Below are 20,619 nucleotides of genomic sequence, written 5' to 3'. Positions count from 1 at the left end.
ATGGCAATAAATTCACAACTATCAACAATTGAATCTAAAAAGTAAACTAAGCAAACAAGCAGAACAGAAACAGCATCATATATATGGAGATCACTTGGAGGATTATAAGATGGAGGTGGAAGGGGGAGAATGAGGGGAAACGTACAGGGACTAAGAAATACAAATTCACAGGTACAAAATAGACAGGGGATATTAAGAACAGTATAGGAAACGGAGAAGCCAAAGAACTTATATGCATGAACCATGATCATGAACTAAGGTTGGGGGATTCCAGGCTGAATGACAGGGGCGGGAGGGTATTGGGTAGATGGGGACATGAGGGAAAAAATTAGGACAACTTAATAGCATAACCAATAAAATATATTTAAAAAAGATCTACTCTCTCCCCAAATTGAATACACATTCAATGCAATTCAATGTAAAGTGTAGGGTTTTTAAATTTTCAATCGACAAGATGATGCCAAAATCTAAATGGAAATGCTAAGGGCCAAGAACAGCCAAATCAATCATAAGGTAGAACAAAGTTAAAGGACTTGGACTACTAGATATTAAGACTTAGTAAAGCTACAATAATTAAGAGAGAGTGGTACTGGCAGTGTTGTAAGTAGAGCAGTGGAGCAAAATAGAGTTTAAAAACAGTCCCAACCATGTATGGATCCCTGATTTATGACAAAGTTGACACTGTAGAATAAGAGAGAAAAAATGTTATTTAAATAAACAGTGCTAGGTCAAATGATTACACATGTGGGGGAGAAACATTCACACTTCAAATTTTTAAAATAATGTATTATAGAATTGAGTGTGAAAGTAAAACAACAAAATGTCTATAAAATAATATAAGAATCTCTTCAAGGCTTCCTTAACCAGTTTAAAATACACTCAACATAGTAGGAAGAATGATAAACTGACTACATTAAAATTAGCAGCTTCTCTTTATCAAAAGACACGAGAATAAAGAAACAAGCCACAGAGTAAAAAAAGACATTGACTCACATCTAGAATATATGAAGAACTTCTATAAACCAATAAGAAAAAGATAATGCAAAATAAAAATTGACAGAAGCCATGAATGTTCTTATATGGCCTGGAGTAAGAATGGTTATGATTTGATGATGGAGAACACTAACTCTGAAGGAATTACCCCTCTAGTAACAGGGCATCCAAATGACCAATAAACAGAAATGCAAATTAAATACCTAAGAAAATATTACCTCACCACCACCACAAAGACTGTCAAAAACCACTTGGAGGCAAGGATGCAAAACAATTGGAACACACAGCTGGGCTGTTAGGAGTGTAAATTCATATACTGCTTTAGAAATTGTTTGACATTATCTACCCTAGATGAATGAATGTATACCAAATGATCCAGCAATTCCATTCCTAGATATACAGCCAACATACACAAGCACATATGGACACCAAAAAACATATACAGGAATATTATTAGTAGGATTATTCATAATAGCCCCAAACGGGAAATATATGAATATCCTTCAATAGTAAAATAAATAAATTGTGGCATATTCATTTAATGAAATGAAATAGTGCAATGAAAATAAACGGACTAGATCTATACAAAACATCATGAATGAATCTAAAAACAGATATAAATCAAAATATATATATTCACAAAAGAATATATACTGTATGATTCCACATCTGTAAAGTTCAAAAACAGGGAAAACTACCTTATGATGTTAGAAGTGAAAACAATGATTATTTTTAGACAGGAACGGGGCTAATAACCAGGAGGAGACAGGAGTGGTGCAGGAGAGGGATGATGTGATTGCTCTTAATATTTTATTTCTTGAATCTGTTGCTGGATACAGAGGTGTGTTCATCCTGTAATAATTCACCAAGCTGTTCATTCAAGCTCTGTGCACTTTTCTGTACATGTGATATACTCCAATAATAAATCCTATTAAAAATTTAAAAAACTACACACAAAGTGCTGGGAGTGGTAATCAAATTTTAAAAATCTTTCTGTAATATATTCACATGTATTCATGGATAAAATTATATTATTTGTTATTTAACTTGAAATATTCCAATGTCTTCCCTCACCTAAAAAAGTAAAAAAAAATTAACGAAACAAGACATGCAGAATGCTGACAGTTGTCCAAGCAAAGACCGTGGTTACCCAACGGTTCATATTATTATTTCTTCTCTTGGGCATTTCAAAAATCCATAATAAAAAGGTAAAAAATACACAGTTACAAGTTAGAAATCTGTTGCTTCTCTTGAGATAGCTTTCAGTGCTACATATTCTGAATGACATTAGTATATCCCCGCACTACAGCTCTTACTTTTGTTGATTTATCTTGACAGCTGCAACTGAAGACGAACTTGAGTTGAGGGTACATCAAAACAAGATAAAATGGTCTCCTAAAATATGGTACCGAGTTACTAGTAATCAGAAAGATGCAAACTGAAGCAGTAATGAGGCTTTGGTTTATGAAGTTGGCACAGGTTTTTTTTTTTGGTAACAGCAATATACAATGCAGCCTAGAGTTTAGCAAGACAGACACACCAATTCACTGATGGTGAAAACATAATTCAGTACAAACATTTTGGAAAGTAACATGGCAACATGATTAAAGAATCTAAAAAATACTCAAATCTGTTGCCCTAAAAATTACATTTCTAAAAATTTAGCCTTTGGAAATGATTAAAATTGTGAACAAATACTGATGAATAACAATGTTCACTCCAGCTTTATTTATAATAATGAGTTATCATAAGTTCTCAAGATGTTCAACCCCGAGAAATGGCTGCATGACTTACGATATAACCATTGAACTAACAGTGAAATGACCTTTCCAGACAGTGGCTGTACATCCTAACACAGCAGGGACGCACACTCCTAACAAGAGCTCAATGCAGATGTGATTCTCAGAAAGGGGTGGTGGGGAGGGGAAGTGGGATAGGTTTTTTTGGTTGTTTTCTTATTTCTAAGGACAATAACTATTTTAGAAGAATGTTAAATGGACTGGGGATACTTTTTACGTAATAGTGTTAAAGTTTTAAAAAATCAAAAACGAAATAGTATATGCACCACAGTATCACTGACATAAATATATATACACAGAAAAAAAAGGCTTGTAAGGAAATACAGTAAATACTGTGGGATCAGGAAACATGTACACACACACGGGCACACGCAATTTTTACATTGTACTGACTCTTGAGATTGAATCGGTTTAACAAGCACCTGACGTGCTCGATCTCAACTATTCATTATGGCAGAGGCCTTAAAATCCTCCTGCTCGAAGACCAGATATTTGGTAATGGGAGTGGAAAAATATTTCCTTATGTTCAGCAGAGCCTCAAAAGACCATGTGTATCATCAAGAACATTAGACAGTTTGGCCAGGGGTGAAGAGTCATGTTACCTCCATAACGTGCTTCCAACAGCAAAAAGAAAGGGGCTTGACATCCCCCTGGGAATGTGGTCAACAGGCAGGAAGATGTTGCTTGTGTGAAGGAGCAGGAGGAGGGTGAAGCCACACACATATTTTATACAAATATAAATACATACGTAAATAAATATACACACATCTGTATTATTACAATGTACCTAATGGACATATGGTCAAAGGGATACTGTAAGTCATCTCTTGAGAAACCACAAGAAGAGAAAGCTGAGCAGCGAAGTGCAAACACACAGACAAAACAGGCTAGGAGCACTGGCAGCCAACAGGGGACGGAGAGATTGTGAGTAAACATTCCACAGCAGAAAAAAAAAAATTCCCACCAGAGGATTAAAAAAGCAACAGTACTTACACTTGAAAAAAGCAAAGGAGTACCGTAGAGCAGTGTTTCTCCATCTTTGGAGGCTGAGAGGGTGGAAGAGGTGGCTCCATTGGCATCAGAGCCATATTGAACGGGACAGCACAACACAGAAATTTACAACACAGGAATGAAAGGACAAGGAAAGAAATGACAATAGCCTTTTTAAAAAGTGATCAGTAAAGGAGACAGGATGTAAAGAGATAGAGAAAAATGTTACATGGAAGAGAATAAATGGTAAGGTTTCCAGAGGAAAAGAGAGGTGACTACAAAGTCATAGGGCCGCTCTCCACTTCCCACATGGGAGAAGGTCTCCACAGGGAAGTCTGAGGCCACCATCACAGGGCGAAGAGAGAGAAGCCTGTCTCCGGAAGATAATCACCCGGAACTGAAAGCATCCAAGATGTCCTTCAACAGGCAAAGAGATAATCTGTGTTCTACCCATACAAACAATGTGATAAATAGAAATGAGCTACCAAGCCATCAAAAGACATGAAACCTTAAATGCATACAAGGGGGGACCCCCAAAAAACTGGAGTTTATTTATAAGAAATTGTGTATTTATTCTTACATGTTTAAACTTCAGTCACCTCCCAAGTACTCTCCATTAGATGCAATGCATCTACTGAGACTTTCCCACTGCTCAAAACAGTTTTTGAACTTGTCAAGATTGATGCCTTTTAGTGCTTCTGCCGGTTTTTTTGTCTCAGCTCTTCCACATCAGCAAAACATTTCCCTTTGAGGATTTTCATCCAGGGAAACAAAAAACAAAGTCGCTGGAGACAAGGTCAGGTGAATAGGGAGGGTGGGACACAAGGGGTCATGCTGTTTTTGGTAAAAGAAAGACTGAACACTCAGCACAGTGAGGGAAGATGTGCTCGTAAATCACCCATCATGAAATGGGCAAATGTGTTGAAAGAGAATTAAAAAAAAATTCAGTGAAGCAGAATGCAGCCTCTCACAACAACACCAGCTGGTACACTGATATAGATGGGTTCTTAGAACACTCACCTAGCAGGGGAAGCCTGGACAACAAGGGGCCTGCCCTCCACAAGATAATTACAGTGGGTTATTTTTTTGGTCCCCCTCTCACATATGTAAATGAAAAAAAAAAAAAAACAGACTGAAAAGGCTACATACTATATGATTCCAATGATATGACACACTGGAAAATGCAAAAACTGTAAAGAGAAAAAGATCAGTGGTGCCAGGGATTTGGGGGGAGATGTGGGGACTTGAACAGATGATGCACAGGGGATTTTTTTAGGGCAGTGAAACTGTTTTATATGGTACTATAAAAGTAGATACAAACTGTTATGCATTAATCAAAATCAGGGAACATTAAAGCACATGAGAACCTTGATGTATACAAACTTGAGCTCTGTGATCTTCCCAAAACCCTTAATCACAGTGAAATCATGAAAAAACATCACATAAATCCCAGTTGAGGGATATTCTACTAAATACCTGACCAATATTCCTCAAAAACTGTCACAGCATCAAAAACAAGGAGAATTGGGGAAAAGAACTGTCAAAAGAAGCCTATTGAGATAAGACTACTAAATGTAATGTGGGCCCTGGAAGGGATCTTGGAACAGAAAAGGAAACTTGAATTAAGTATGAATTTCATGTATCAATATTGCTGTATTAATTGTAACAACTATATCATGGAAATGTAGGATATTAACAATAGAGAAAATGCATGGGCAAGAGTTTGCTTGCACGTGAACTCTCTGTACTGTCTTGGCAGTTTTTTTGTAAATCTAAAACTGTTCCAAAGAAACAAGTTAACTTAACCCCGAATAGCTGCTGCAACTCTGAGAAAGAAGAGTAAAGTAGGAGGGATCACAATACCTGACACTAAACTATACTACGAGGCCACTGTAATCAAAACAGCCTGGTACTGGCACAAAAACAGACACATAGACCAATGGAACAGAACAGAGAGCCCAGAAATAAACCCAAGCCTCTATGATCAATTAATATTTGACAAAGGAGGCAGCAACATAAAATGGAGTAAAAATAGTCTCTTCAACAAATGGTGTTGGGAGAACTGGACAGCCACGTGCAAAAAAATGAAACTTGAGCACCAACTTTCACCATATACAAAAATAAATTCAAGGTGGATAAAAGACTTAAATATAAAACATGACACCATTAAAGTCCTAGAGGAGAATGTAGGTAGGAAAATCTCAGATATTTCACGAAGAAACGTTTTTACTGACTTGTCCCCTAGAGCAAGGGACATAAAGGAAAGAATAAACAAATAAGACCTCATCAAAATTAAAAGCTTCTGCACAGCTAAAGAAAACAGTATCAAAATTAAAAGAGAACCAACTGTATGGGAAAACATATTTGCCAATGATACCTCAGACAAGGGTTTAATCTCCAAAATATATAAAGAACTTACACGACTGCACTCTAAGACGACAAGGAATCCAATTAAAAAAATGGGCAAAGGACTTGAACAGACACTTCTCCAAGGAGGACATACAGAAAATCCAAAGACACATGAAACGATGTTCAATAGCGCTAGCTATCAGAGAGATGCAAATTAAAACCACATTGAGATACCACTTCACACCAGTCAGAATGGCCATCATAAACAAAGCAACAAACAACAAGTGTTGGAGAGGTTGTGGAGAAAAGGGGTCCCTAGTGCACTGTTGGTGGGACTGCAGACTGGTACAACCACTATGGAAGGCAGTATGGAACTTCCTCAGAAAACTAAAAATGGATCTGCCTTTTGACCCTGCAATTCCACTGCTGGGACTCTATCCTAAGAATACTAAAACACCAATCCAAAAAAACCTATGCACCCCCAATGTTCATAGCAGCACAATTTACAATAGCTAGATGCTGGAAGCAACCAAGATGCCCATCAGTAAATGAATGGATCAAAAAACTATGGTACATTTACACAATGGAATTTTATGCAGCAGAAAGAAAGAAGGAGCTCCTAACCTTTGCAACAGCGTGGATGGAGCTGGAAAACATTATGCTAAGCGAAATAAGCCAGGCAGTGAAAGACAAATACCATATGATCTCACCTTTAACAGGAACCTAAACAACAAAACAAAGAAACAAGCAAAATATAACCAAAGACACTGAAATAGAGGACAGGCTGACAGTGACCACAGGGGAGAGAAGAGGGAATTTCAGGGGACATTGGGAAGGGTTCACAGGAACAAACTTAAAGTACACATGGACAAAAACTAGGGCGAGGGTGGCAATGGGAGGGAAGTGGGGAGGGGTGGGGGTGTTGGACTGGGACTAAAAGGGAGAAAACTGTACTTGAACAATGATTAAAATAAAATTTTTTTAAAAAGTTAACTTAAAAAAATTAAAAACATGCTAAACTGTTTATAATAAACAAATGGAAATAAGTATCAATCAGGAAATGGTTAAATAAGTGATGAAGTATCCATAAAACAAGGTGCAGCTATTTCAAAGAATGAGATAAAATTATTTGTATTCACACAGACAGAGGTACACAATATACTGATTTAAAAAAACAGCAACCTGTACAGTACATGGGTAGACAAAAGTAGGTTAACAGTCGAGTCTGTGAAAGTTTCTTCTTATATTATTTACTAATTATTGTATTATTTTCATACAAATAACTGTGAACCTACTTTTGCCTACTCCATGTGTAAAGCAGATCCAATTTGTATTTTTAAAAATTTAAGTGTAAACTAAATTTACACTTTACATAAAATTTACATAAACTAAACATGTCAATGAAGATAATCCCTAATGTAAACAGAGATCCATCCTTTTGGGAAGTGACATTTAAGAAGAGAAGGGGCAGGGTATCAAACAGGGCAGTTTTGGTTTCTGTACTTCTGTGCTTTACAGGAGAGTAAATTTGACAAAGTAATTCTTGTCTTAAAATCACAGATTAGAAAACAACCTATACAGTATGATATCTGTAAATATATATATACATAAATACATACATACATATACATAAGATTAAAAGTACATACACTCAGGGTGTATTGCTTTGATAATTAGGGAAGAACCCAAGAAACAGAAGACAAATATCATCTAGCAACTATGGAAAGTGTGAATTGAACGTAAAAAAGAATTCTTCCTGATGAAGAGTGTCTGGAGAATCCCAGTGCTAAAAGAAGCAGGGATGCGTGGGAAGCAAGCTTGAGAAGACAGTTCAGTGGTACTCAGAACCAGTCTCAACTGGCCTTGTCCTCAAGGAGACACTAGTTGTTTTTCGGAGATAACAGAACAAGGCTGCAATCAGGCAGTCAGACAGTCAGACGTGCACTAGGGAAAGAATTCATCCTAGAATAACATTCCAAAGTCACCGGGTGGAAATCCACCCAGGACTACAAACTGCACACCACCCCCAGCCCAAATTCAAAGGACAGACACAGGAAATACCATGTTCACCGAGTGCCTGTGCACTAAGCTCTCATTGTGTAGGAGGGTGCAGCCAGAGGACCCCCAAAAGGATTTGTAATGGGTACAGAACTCAAGGTATCCAAGAAATATTAGAAAGATACATAGGATGTCCTCACCCTCCACCACAGGTGTGAGTTGGGGGAAGGGACACATGGAGCAAGGCCACTGAGAGCTGTTTTGCATAGCAACTAACCTTTGCAGCTAACCTCTGGCATGGTCATTTAACATATCTATAACCTTTAACTGGTTGCATAGATATGTTAAATAGCTGTGGCCATGCTGAACCAAGGGAATGGAAGGAACTTTCCCCCAAGAAGTAACTGAGAGGCAACCCCCCCTAGTTACCTGCGTGAGAGCTTGGAGAGACTGGCTCCACGACATGGGGCCACACCTGCGCAGACTCATGATGGAGCCCAGTAAAGCTGGAAGGATATTTAAACCCAGGCTCAGCGGCCATTGAAGAGAGAACCATGCCATTTTGGCTGAGTGGAGACTCCTCTAGCTATGTAAGGAAAGGGAGCCACACGGCTGCAGCCATGTAAGGAGAACCACACACTTTTGGCACAGGGGGACACCCCCCACCCCACAGCCATGAGAAGAATCACCATGAGGCTTTAGCTGGAGATCTCAAGGGAGGCCTACCAGCCTAGGGAGGCCCACCAGCCGAGCACGGATTACTGGGAAGAACCAAGAGCTGCCTGAGCCATGGACTTCTATTTCTTTCCCTGAGATATGGTACCCCAGACTGGGCAAAGGGGGGAAGGAAAGACTGTGTGTGTTTGTGGGTGTTTTAAAGGACTTGGGGATTTTGATGAAGACATTAAGTCATTACTTTTAGTCTATATAATTTGAATAAATAACTTTGTTCTTTTTCACCAATCTCTAACATGGAGAGCTATAATTCTCTGGCAAAGGGAAAGGTGAACCTAGTACAGGGGGGCCCCAGGAAAAATGGGGGTCAATTCGGTAGCATTGTGAGACCCTCATCCCTGGCGGCCAATCAGGGAAAAGCATGGGAGACCACATGTGCAGTAGCTTTAAAGTAATATAATTACTTGTACATGCGCAGTAAAGCCCACCAAAACTAGCCAGGAAGGATCTGCCCTATATGAATAGAGTCCCTCCAACCCATGAAGTCAGTCTCTGCTTGGAGTTGGCCTGCTCCCATGTTCTATGAACTCTGGGTGTTCAGTTCAATTCTTTGTCCCGATCACTAAGAACCTGGTTACCTGTGCCCCCCTATGACAATTGTACTGAAATAATGTAACTCTATACAATATGTATAACTTCCCACTTTTTCCTTTAAATGTACTCCTCACTGTGGGGTAGACGGATCTGCTCTTGCCTCCTGTCTCTGAGCCTGTGGACTTCACAATAAAAGCTTTTCCTTTTCTCAAAAACTGAGGCCACAGTTTGGCTCCTGTGCATGTTGGGCAGCAAGCCCTTGCTCTGTAACAAGTGTTACTCATTTAGACTCCAAGGTGCCTGTAAAACAACCGGCAAGTGTATCTGGGAGGCACATTTAGTTGGGAAACAGGGCAAGGCGGGGTGGGGGGGGGGGGGGCAAAGTGGGGGGCGGGGTGGGGAGAAGAATATACTCAAGCAGTATCATAAGACCAATACGGAAACCTGAGGACTAAAGCTTGGGAAACACCTCTGTTGAGAGGGTGGAAGAAAAGCTTAAAGGAAGAGAGGGCAACAAGAAACAAGAATGAAAATTAGAAGAATGAAACATTCTAAGAAACCAAGGAGAAAGTGGTGGTAAGTGAGATTAAGCAGTACTGAGTCCGGGAGGATCAAATAGGAAGTAGTTGTAGATGGGGCAGTTAACAAGCAGAGCCCCAGCAGTTTCCAAATATCCTAATGGTGAGTCTAATCCAGTGTTTGCAAACTTTTTCTGTAAAGAACTAGATCGTAAATGCTTTAGACTTGGAGAGCTAAATGGTCTCTGTGGCAACTACTCCACTCTGCCAGAATAGCAGGAAAGCAGCCACAGACAATATGTAAAGGAAGCATGGCTGTGTTCCAATAAAACTTTATTTATAGGAACAGGTGCAAGCCAGACTTGAGCCAAGGGCTACAGTTTCCCAGCCCCCCGGCAGTCTCTACTATTCCTCCTGGGAAATAACTGCTTTCAGATTCTGCCACTGGACACAAAAACCCCTCCTTAATCATCAGCTCTCATCTGTAAAATTCTACCACTTGTATATATTTTCCTTAACTGTGAATGTGCAGGGATTTTGAATCACTACCATTGGAGATGTTAGGAAAAAAAGAGGCCTGGGTATTAGTAAGAGGAAAAAAAGGGATAGAAAATAAAGAGCAGTGAAGGTTTTTGGATTATAGTCATGAGTAAGAATTAAAAGGATAAAACAAACCCAGGACTTAAAAATGCAGGAAATACTAATTTCTCTAACTTCTGGTATGGTCTGGTATAAAGTTTCCAAGGGGGGCACTACAGGTAGCTGACTTTGTGTTACAGAGCACATTTTAAAACATGATAACTATAGGGAAATGTAGCTGCACAATTTTAATTTCAAGCATCAGTTTCTCTGAGTTTCTTGAACCACAGCAGAACCTGAAAGTCAGCAATTTAGTCATGGGTCAGACAGGAAAAAACAAAAAAGGCTTTATTGACTGCACGAACGCAGAACAAAATGGATTTGCAATTATCCTGTGATTACTGTAGGGGAGTTTGAAAATGATACTGCAAGTAAGGAACAGTACCCATTACTAATTAAAGATTTGTAAGAGGTTCTTAATATTCTCTGTCCTCTACATGATTTTCTGTGTCCTTTTATTTAGAAGGGCTTTCACTGATTCACCATAATTCTTAACTTCCGTCTAAATTTTCCTTTTGCTGTTAAGTTCTTCAAACTTGACTTTTCCTAGTACGTAGATTTTTAGAGTATGAGCTTTATTTCTGGCAAAGAAACCACTGTATTCAAAATGCAACTCCACTAAATGGACCATCTAAAAAGATGAGAAGGAGGTGGTTTTGTGGACTGCACTTCTCTACTTCTGTTGTAGAGATTAAAAGGAGTTCAGTTCTGGAAAACGATGTGGTCTTTAGGCTTCCTCCCACCTGTCCTCAGCCCTGCCAAGTACCAGCCCCAGATACTGGCAACCAGGAGTCTAAAAATAACCACGGCCTTTCCCCTGGGAAAAATGGGAAGAGGCACTTGAAATGGGCTCCAAATATACAACCAAAGGATTCTCCAGTGTCTCCAGTGTCTCCCAGATATGCTCAAAGTACATCAAATCAACACATGATAGTTTTCCCTTATGAGCCAGGAATAGAAAAATAAAAATGTTCTTTATGATAACATAAAATGAAGGCCTCCTTCAGGCACCGAATTCAGGGTCTCCCAACATCTTGAGATGTGTTTCATGACTTAGGAGGAAGGCGACTAATACAGCCTCTTCAGATTTTTAATATAGGCAGAGAGGTTTTTTGAGGGGGTGATTTGTTTTATTTTAACAACCTCCAAATCTAGAAGATATCTCATCAGAAAAAAAAAACTACAATCGGTAGAGATAAACTAATAAACTTCAAAGGCTGCTCAAATTCTATTTATATGATTTTTAACATCTCTAACTTGTCAAAGGTTAAATACCTTTTTACCCACTGCGTGACTGGATCATGTAAAAGTGCAAATGACTGAGTATAAATAGCACTTACTTCAATCCAGTATGTCAGACTATGAATGAACTAATGGCATAATTCTTGTATTCCTATGAAGGTGGCTAATGAATGTTTGCCACGTACACTAACTTCTATGGGCCACGTTGGAGGAGCAAATTAACTTCGCATTGCCATAAATCAAACAGAACTCATAGTTTCCACAATCTCATTCCCCTAATGCACTAAAAAGGGTCTTCAAATGTCAACTTGAGAAAGTGCTCTTCTGGTCTCAAAAAGCAAAAGAAATTAGCTTCTGACCATTCTTTTTAATTTCCCTTTCTTCCAAACTCTTTTCATAAATCAAACACAAAGATTCTCATTAAAAGGTTCAATTCTAATCTCCAGAATGGCAATACCTAAACTAAAAAATTTAAAAGTAGGCCTTGAGATGAATGGCCTTGAATGATCCCATTTGGAAGAAATTAAAGAGGATGAAATCTATGAGGCAGCAGACAGAAAGCTTTAGCGACAGGAGACCAAAGACTTCTTTTGTGTCCATTTGTGGCAGTTGGTCTCAATCACTTTTAACCCCAAAGCACTTCTGATAAACAAAAATTTTCATTTCATGCTATTTGAAATTTCAAAGTAAATGGCACTAAAACTGAAAGTAATGGTCCTTTTTAAAAAAAATGTCTGTTCAAACTGTTACAGGAGAAACTCAGTTCTTCTTGCCAACGCAGAAAAAGAATTACGGATCAGCAAGCCTATCGGTGTGCAAGCAGGGTTTATAGTGACATGTTCTCATGGAGGAGAATGGCCTTGCTGAGGTGGGGGTGAAAAGCATAGGTACAGGGCAGGGAAAGGTAAGAGCTGTGAGAGGCAAGGGCAAGGGTGGCCAGAGGCCCCAGGTCCTTTGTTCTGAGGACTTACGTAGTTGGCAGGACAGGAGTGAGGGAGTTACATATTGACTAATGGGTAAGGATGGTGCCAGCTTTCCCGGGGGGACATGACTACCCAAACATAGGTATGTGTGGGGGTTCTTTCCCAGGTAGTGAAAATGGTAGACAGAATTTCAAGGACTCCCCTCCCACCTTCTAGGCCTTGGGATGTTCAGGACACATGGCTATTGGGAACAAGGAAATTAGGAACTAAATGCGACTTTAGTGAACAGGGACCACATTGTAGCTAAAAGGAACTAATAAGGGAGACATAGTACAGTTAAGCAAACATCCTGTGTCAAGCAGATGCTCTCCCTTGGGTAGGCTAGATAAGCAATGCTTTGTAGTTTTTAATGAGAAAATAGGAACCTAGCTAGCTAGAGCCAGGAGATTACTAGGTTAATGAACAAACATCCTGCCTTCCCGCCTTATGCAAGAATGCTTGGTTTGAAATTCCTGCGCACGGTCTTTGTAAGCGAATTGCTAACTGCCACGTCTGCTTCTGTATAACGCTTGCTTGCCCGCCCCATATAAGGACGTAGTTGTAAGCGCTCGGTGTGGCTCTCATTTGCAGCTCCTTGTGGGCACTGTGTCGCTGGACACTTCGAGAGTTCGCCCCTGTGCAGGTTAAACTTGGCCAATAAAGTAACATCTTTGATACCCTGAAAGTCTCCGATATTTGTTCTCGCGTTTGCTGGATGCTACAATGGCTATCTCAGAAAGGTTGTTACAGAAGCCCAGTCTCAGGGATTGTCCCCTCCTCCTGCACTATCATAGTTTTGCTTGTGTTGTTCAGAATGCCTGGCAGTCTTATCAAACCAGTCTCAGGACTGCTGGGTCAATGGGCGAGACTTGTCTCCCTTTCGCTTACATCCTCCTTCCTACATTAAATTCTTTATTAGATTGTAATGGTGAGGGCTCTGCCTTTATTTCCCCTCTGGCTGCTTATCCCTAGCTGTTATGTAACAAAACCACCTGGATTCCTTGGACTGTCCCTACCCAACCCACTACCAGATGAAAATCTATGGTACACGCACACTGCGAAAAACAGCCCCACCTCTCAAATAAGCCTTGTTAAGTGATTGTAGTTCCAACTTGGTGTCCAGGACTATCACTAATTTTTTTTTTACATCTTACTAAAAGCACTGTGTTAAATGAGTTAAAGATTATTTATCTTAATAACACATATATCAGAATAATTAAAGAATCCTCAGGCAATGATGAAACCATGACTCTAGAAATTAGAAATAAAACATACCTCTGAGACAGAAAAAGATCAAATCTCTCTTACATCTTCCTTTCTACCTACATGTTCATGTTGAGACTTCCTCCACATCAAATCAAGCAACTAACAACACCCCCCAAACAAACCACAAAGGCTTCTGTCTTGTCTTCCTTCCAAGGTACCATTTGTTCTTTGTCCTTCTTATAAACATCATGCACTCTGCCTTCTGTCTCCACCAAACCACTGAGTTACTTTGGGAGTAAGCATCAATAACCTTCTATATGTAGAATATTTGGGTTCCCACTCCCAATTAATTGATTTCTTCTTTTATCTTTTATCCTTCTTCCTAATGGGCTTATTTTGCTGTTACCTATCTAGCATTCGAATGTAATGCTTAGTTCACTGATGGTAGATTGCTAGTCACCTTCCAATACCCATTCTTCTCATCTTCCTTATAAGCAGAATGCATGAAATCTGTAGTGACCACAGTATACCCAGCAAAAAGATCACATTTCCCAGCCTTCCTCCACAGCATGTGACTAAGTGATTAAGTTCTGGCCAGTAAGAAGTAAAAGGAAAGTTATGAAACCCATCTTAAAAGGAAGATATGTCCTCTTGTACCCATCCTTGTACTACCTGCTCAAAATGAAAGCTGGAATGACCACATAGTGGCTGGAACTCGAGCAAACATTTTGGAGTAGGAAGTAAACTTCACAATGAAATCCTATGTTGGATGTCCAGAGAAAGATAGGAACCTAGGTCCCTGATGACTCTGTGAAGCCAATAAGCAAGAAAAAACTCACGTTGTCTCCTGTGTTTCTCCTTTACTCTCACACTGCTATCACGTTCACAACACTCTGAACCCAGACATGTGGGAACTTTTCCCACAATGATGTGACAACCAACAGATACCCTACCACTTAGCTGAGTCCACAAGACTGCCCCCACCTCACTTTAGATGCCAATCAGAAGTCCAGGTTATCACCCATGCAGAAGCTGATCAACTATAAATCAGAGGTTCCCACAATCCCCACCTTGGGTTTAATTAATTTGCTAGAGTGGCTCACAGAACTCAGAAAAATAGTTTACTTACTGTCTAGAGTTTATTGGAGTAAGAAGATGATAAAGGATACAGATTAACATGCAAATGGACAAGATGTGTAGGGCAATGTATGTGAGAAGGATTGAGGAGCTTCCATGCCCAATCCAAGCTGCCACTCTCCTAGCACCTCTGTATGTTCAGCAATCCAGAAGCTCCCTGAACGCCACACCTTTGGGAGTTTTACAGAGGCTACACTATGTGGGCATGATTGATGATTAACTTAATTTCCAGCCACTCCCCACATATCTCTAGAGAAGTGGAGAGGAGAGGGAGGGGACTGAGAAACATCAGGCTTCTAATTTGGGGTTGATCTTTCTGGTGACCAGTCTCCATCCAAGAGACATACAGGAGCCCACCCACAGCTATCTCACTGAGACGAAAGATGCTCCTAGTGCTCTTATCACTTAGGAATTTGTAAGGGTCTTGGCTGCTCTGTGTCAGGAACCAGGGTCATAACACATGTCCTGTCTCACACTGAGTAAGAGGAAAGACTAAGTGTTCATACTGTGAAGGTCACGGAGAGATTTCAATACCATGGAAAAATGCTTACAACCCAACATTAGCAAAAACAAAAACCATATAAAATTGAATCATATAAAAAAGCAAACCCCTTCAGCGCCCCCCAAAAGATTAAGTACTTCAAAATGTCTCAAGATCCTTGAATTATAGGTAATTTCTTTCCTTGCTCCTTTATATTTCTACTTCCTCAAAGTTTATATAATCAACATGTAATATTTTTATAATCAGAGATAAGAAGGTCTAATAGTGAATGTTTGTTTTTTAATATGAAAATTGGGGGCTACATGGACACACTGGTCTATTTAATAGAGCTGTCTCATTAATGTACAATAAGCCCTTCTTAACAATGGCACACTACTCCAAAACTGCCAGGTCAGAGCATGCTCACATCTGTAGAAAGAGGGCTCATGTTCAGTTTTGATAACCAAGAATGTAAAATGCAGGAAATTATTCATGTCTTTTTATTTTCAAAAATGGAGTTTCAAGAATATCAATGTTATTGTTTAAACATAGATAAGGATTAATTACTTCAATTCCCTACTAGATCTTCAGTTTGGCCCAATACTGTGCCGACAGCACACACCTAGTCACACTGCTGATGAAAGTCTACTGCCAAAGGTCAGTAGTATTGTCTTGTACAATAAGGATTTCTCTTTTTCAAAAACAGAACTGTATGACAAATAGCTATCCTAGATGGAAACTGAAGCTAACACATATTTTTTGCTGTTATCTAGAAGGAATTGCTTTTTAGCCCCACATACTCAAGTACCAATATATTTCTTGCCTCATATTTAAAAAGAAATGTTTTGACAAAGGATAAATATCTGGAAAAATAAACATCATATTTTCCAAGAGTAAAAAACAAAATATGCTACCTTTTCCTACTTCAGGTTGCACTAGCTCACAAATAAGCTGCAACTCTTGAGACAAATTAAAATTCTTTGTTTCTAAAGTTCAAGAAATTATCTCAAATGCCTTTTCTTGCTCAACTACACTAAAAGACTAAACAAGTCACAAAACAGTATAGATGTTCTAATTAAAGTATCTGAAAGAGCACTTTTATTTTAAAGTTTTTATTTAAATACTCAAATGATATCAGATTATATTAGTAACATGTTTGATCAGAGCTAATATAGTTACACAACATATACATTTGAATGTTAAAAAACACTCAAAAATACCAACAATATCAAATATTCAAATATTCAAAGGGAAATAACATAGCTTAATTTCAAGAAAACTTTTTATTTAAACAGCAACTTGCTGCCACAAGTCGTTCTTAAATGACCACATAAACAGTACACAAATGAGAAACATACCTCTCCCTCTTTCTCCCTCCCTTCCCCTCTCTCTAATAATAAATAATAAACAAAAGGAAGGAAGGAAGGAAGGAAGGAAGGAAGGAAGGAAGGAAGGAAGGAAGGAAGGAAGGAAGGAAGGAAGGAAGGAAGGAAGGAAGGAAGCCTGACTGGAATGACTCAGGGGCTTGGGCATCATCCCGCAAACCAAAAAATTGCCAGTTCCATTCCCAGTCGGGACATATGCCTGGTTTGAGGGCCAGGTCCCCAGTTGGGGGTGTGCAAGAAGCAACCAGTCGATGTTTCTCTCCCTCTCTTCCTTCCCCTCAGTCTAAAAATAAATAAATAAAATCTTTAAAAAATTTTAAAGAATGAGAAACATAAACTGTAATTGCTGCAAAATGTTTAAAAAGCACTTGCCCTAATCTGTAGGCAGATAGGGTTTTTGCTTTTTTTTTTTAATGTTTATTGATCTTAAAGAGAAAGAATGGAAAAGAGAGAAACATCAACGTGAGAAAGAAACATCAGTTAGTTCCCCCAATATGTGCTTGCACTGGGGATTGAACCCACAGCCTACATGTGTGCCCAGACCAGGAATCGAACCCCTAACCTTTTGGTGTATGGGACAAAGCTCCAACCAACTGAGCCACACCAGCCAAGGCTGCAGGCAGATAGTTTAAATAGCCCAAGTTACATGGGCACAATAATGATATTATGTGTAATAAGCTCACAGATTAGAAAATACTACAGAACTTTAAATTCTGCATTACTATCAGTGAGTCAACCCATAGTACTTACAATAGAAATGAACATGCAAAGCCTTGTAACCTCAAGATAATTCACTTTATGGAAAATTTGGCCAAAAGAGAAAAAGCAAGCTATTAAGCCATTCTGCTAATGCACACTTCTCACCTTCCACGCTGACTCAGAGTACAGTCAGGTAACAGTCTTGTTACAGGGTGCAGCCAAGAGGGGGGATCCCAAATAGGCATTTGAAATGGGGTCCAGAACTCAAGGTGTCCAGGAGATTTTAAGGTGCCTTCACCCCTTCCCCTACAGGTGTGAGTTGGGGGAAGGGGCACAGAGAGCAAGAACATGCAGGGCAGCTTTGCAGCTAATCCATGGCATGGTCATTTAGCATACCTATAGCCTTTGGCTGGTCACTTAGATATGATAAATAGCTATGGCCATGCTCAAGGCCAGGGGGATGGAAAGGGACCTCCCCACCAAGATGGAACCTGGGAGGCAGGTCCCCTGAGTTACAGCGCCTGCGTGGGAGCTGGGAGAAGATTGGCTCCAGGACATGGGGTGACACCTGCCCAGACCCATGATGGTGACCAGAAAAGCTGGAGAAGACAGCAGATTGAGGGCAAGTGTGCCCAAGTGTAGGAGGAGTCGGAAATGGGGCTGCAGAAGAAGATTGGCGCGGGGGATTTAAACCCAGACACGGCAGCCATTGGGGGAGAACCACGCGTCTTTAGCAGGGTGGAGACTCCCGCATCCCAGAGAGGAAGAACCACACGGCCTTGACAGAGTGGAGACTCCTGCAGCCCTGAGAGAGAGAACCACGTGGCCTGGCAGAGTGGGGACTCCCGTGGCCCTGGGAGAGAGGACCACGTGCCTGTGCCAGAGTGGGGACCCCCACAGCTTTAGAAGGGGGAATCACTACCTGGTTTTAGCAGAGATCCTGGTGACTCAGCTGAGGGTGCCGGGAACCCAGGGAGGTCTCCCAGTAGAGATGGAGTACTAACTAAGAACCAGAGGACTGCCTGAGCCATGGACTTCTATTTCCTTTCCTGAGATACGGTACTCTGGACTGGGCAAAGAGGGAAGGAAGGAAGGACTGTGTGTGTTTGTGGGTGTTTTTAGGGACTTTAGGATTTTTTTAAAAGATTTTATTATTTATTTATTTTTAGGGAGGGAAGAGGGAGAGAGAGAGAGAGAGAGAGAGAGAGAGAGAGAGAGAGAGAGAGAGAGAGAGAGAGAGAGAGAGACATCAATGTGCGGTTGCTGGGGGTTATGGCCTGCAACCCAGGAATGTACCCTGGCCGGGAATCGAACCTGGGACACTTTGGTTCCCAGCCCGCGCTCAATCCACTGAGCTACGCCAGCCAGGGCTTGGGACTTTAGGATTTTTGATAAAGACATTAGGTCACTACTTTAAGTTTGTATAGCATTAAATAAACATTTCCTTTCCTTTTCACGAATCTCTGGCATTGAGAGACGTCTTTCCTAGGGCAGCAGACATAACAGACCCGGGGCCTTCTTTCAATAATAGTATATCATCCCAGCCCCCCCCCCGCTTGTTTGTTCTGTAACAGTCTCAGATATGTCTGATATTCCTGCTCCTGCTGTTTATTCCCATCTAAATCCATTCTGATTTTTATACCATGTACCTACTTGCTGTCTCAGCAACAAGTGAAAGGAATAGGGCTGAAGGTGAAGTCCAGAAACAAGGAGATTTTAGAAATCCAAGAAGCACTGAACCTACCAGCTTTATAAATAACCTAAAACAGATCAGAAACCAAAGTAATGCCTATTTTGTATTCTTATATAATGTTGGTGCTAACTGCCAAAAATGGCATTGATTTAAGTTCTCCAGGATAAAATTTTTTAAAAATTTCATCAGCTCTGGTGAGTTTCCACAAATTCATTCACTTAAAAAAAAAAAAAAAACATTTATCAAATACCATAAAATGTGCTGTGCTAGACATCATGTGGAAGTCAGACATGAGTAAGGAATCTGGCTGGGGAAAGAAGCTAGGATAAAACAGAAGAAATAAAGTCTTTTTTACCATTATAAAACTTAGCAAAAGGGAAAAAGGGCAGCTAACTGCAACTGGGAAAGGCTTCAAGGTAGAGGTAGTAATGAAGCTGAGCCTGGAAGGTTGCATAGAATTTCTACAAGTTGCAAACATGGAAGGAAAGGACATTCTAGGCTCCGAAGAGGTAACAAAAGACTCAGAAAAAGTGCTGGGCACATTTACAGAAATGGCAACACAGGCAGGGTAGTCCAGCATTCCCAGGGAATATCCTGAGCAGTGACTGGAAATGTGCACTAGGGCCAGAGGTAAGAAATGCCAGCCTTAATTCCTGGCAAAGCAGCGAAAGGCAGGTTTGCTGGCTCAGTGACTTCCATAACCAGCACCACTCAAGTCACCTGAGCTGTTTCAAATGCAGATTTTCAAATCCCTGTAGAAATAGGAAATTTTAATACTTTAAGCTCCTGTACTGAATTCTCATTTTCAGTCAGATCTAGATACAGCGTGAAGAACTGGAAGGCAGAACCAAAGAGAACAGAAAAGGGGGAATGGCTACAAGAGAAAAAGAGACATAGATCTAACAGAAAACACCAACTACCAAGATGTGAGGTTAACAGAAAAGAAGAACCACAAAGGTACTGTCAGTCTAAAAGAATAGGAAAGTAAGTATGCCATAAGAGAACACATATGAGCCAAATGTCTGCAGGAAAAGACATCAGATTTGGACTTTCTGAGGTTGAGTTCCTTATCATGTAGGAAATTTGGTTCTAGAAATTCAGGAAAATTAACTTCTTATTTAAACATATACTATACGCTGACACCTCTTCTAGGGTTATTATGAACTGCTACTCTCTCCCCAAATACATGAAGGAATATATACATGGAAAGGACATCAATTACTAAAAATACAAAATAGCATATTGTAATGGCTATACAC

General features: G+C 40.0%; 1 protein-coding gene across 1 annotated transcript in view; it reads right to left on the bottom strand.

The window, feature by feature from the left end:
• LOC123806514 (S-adenosyl-L-methionine-dependent tRNA 4-demethylwyosine synthase TYW1) overlaps window positions 1-20,619 on the bottom strand; it is a 181,116-nt gene that overhangs the window by 34,043 nt on the left and 126,454 nt on the right. The gene's annotated exons all lie outside the window — the stretch shown is intronic.

The sequence above is a fragment of the Phyllostomus hastatus genome, unplaced genomic scaffold, assembly GCF_019186645.2.
Source record: "Phyllostomus hastatus isolate PE091 unplaced genomic scaffold, TTU_PhHast_1.1 phas_scaffold_385, whole genome shotgun sequence".
Classification (NCBI taxonomy): domain Eukaryota; kingdom Metazoa; phylum Chordata; class Mammalia; order Chiroptera; family Phyllostomidae; genus Phyllostomus; species Phyllostomus hastatus.
This window is presented reverse-complemented; position numbering and strand designations above follow the sequence as displayed.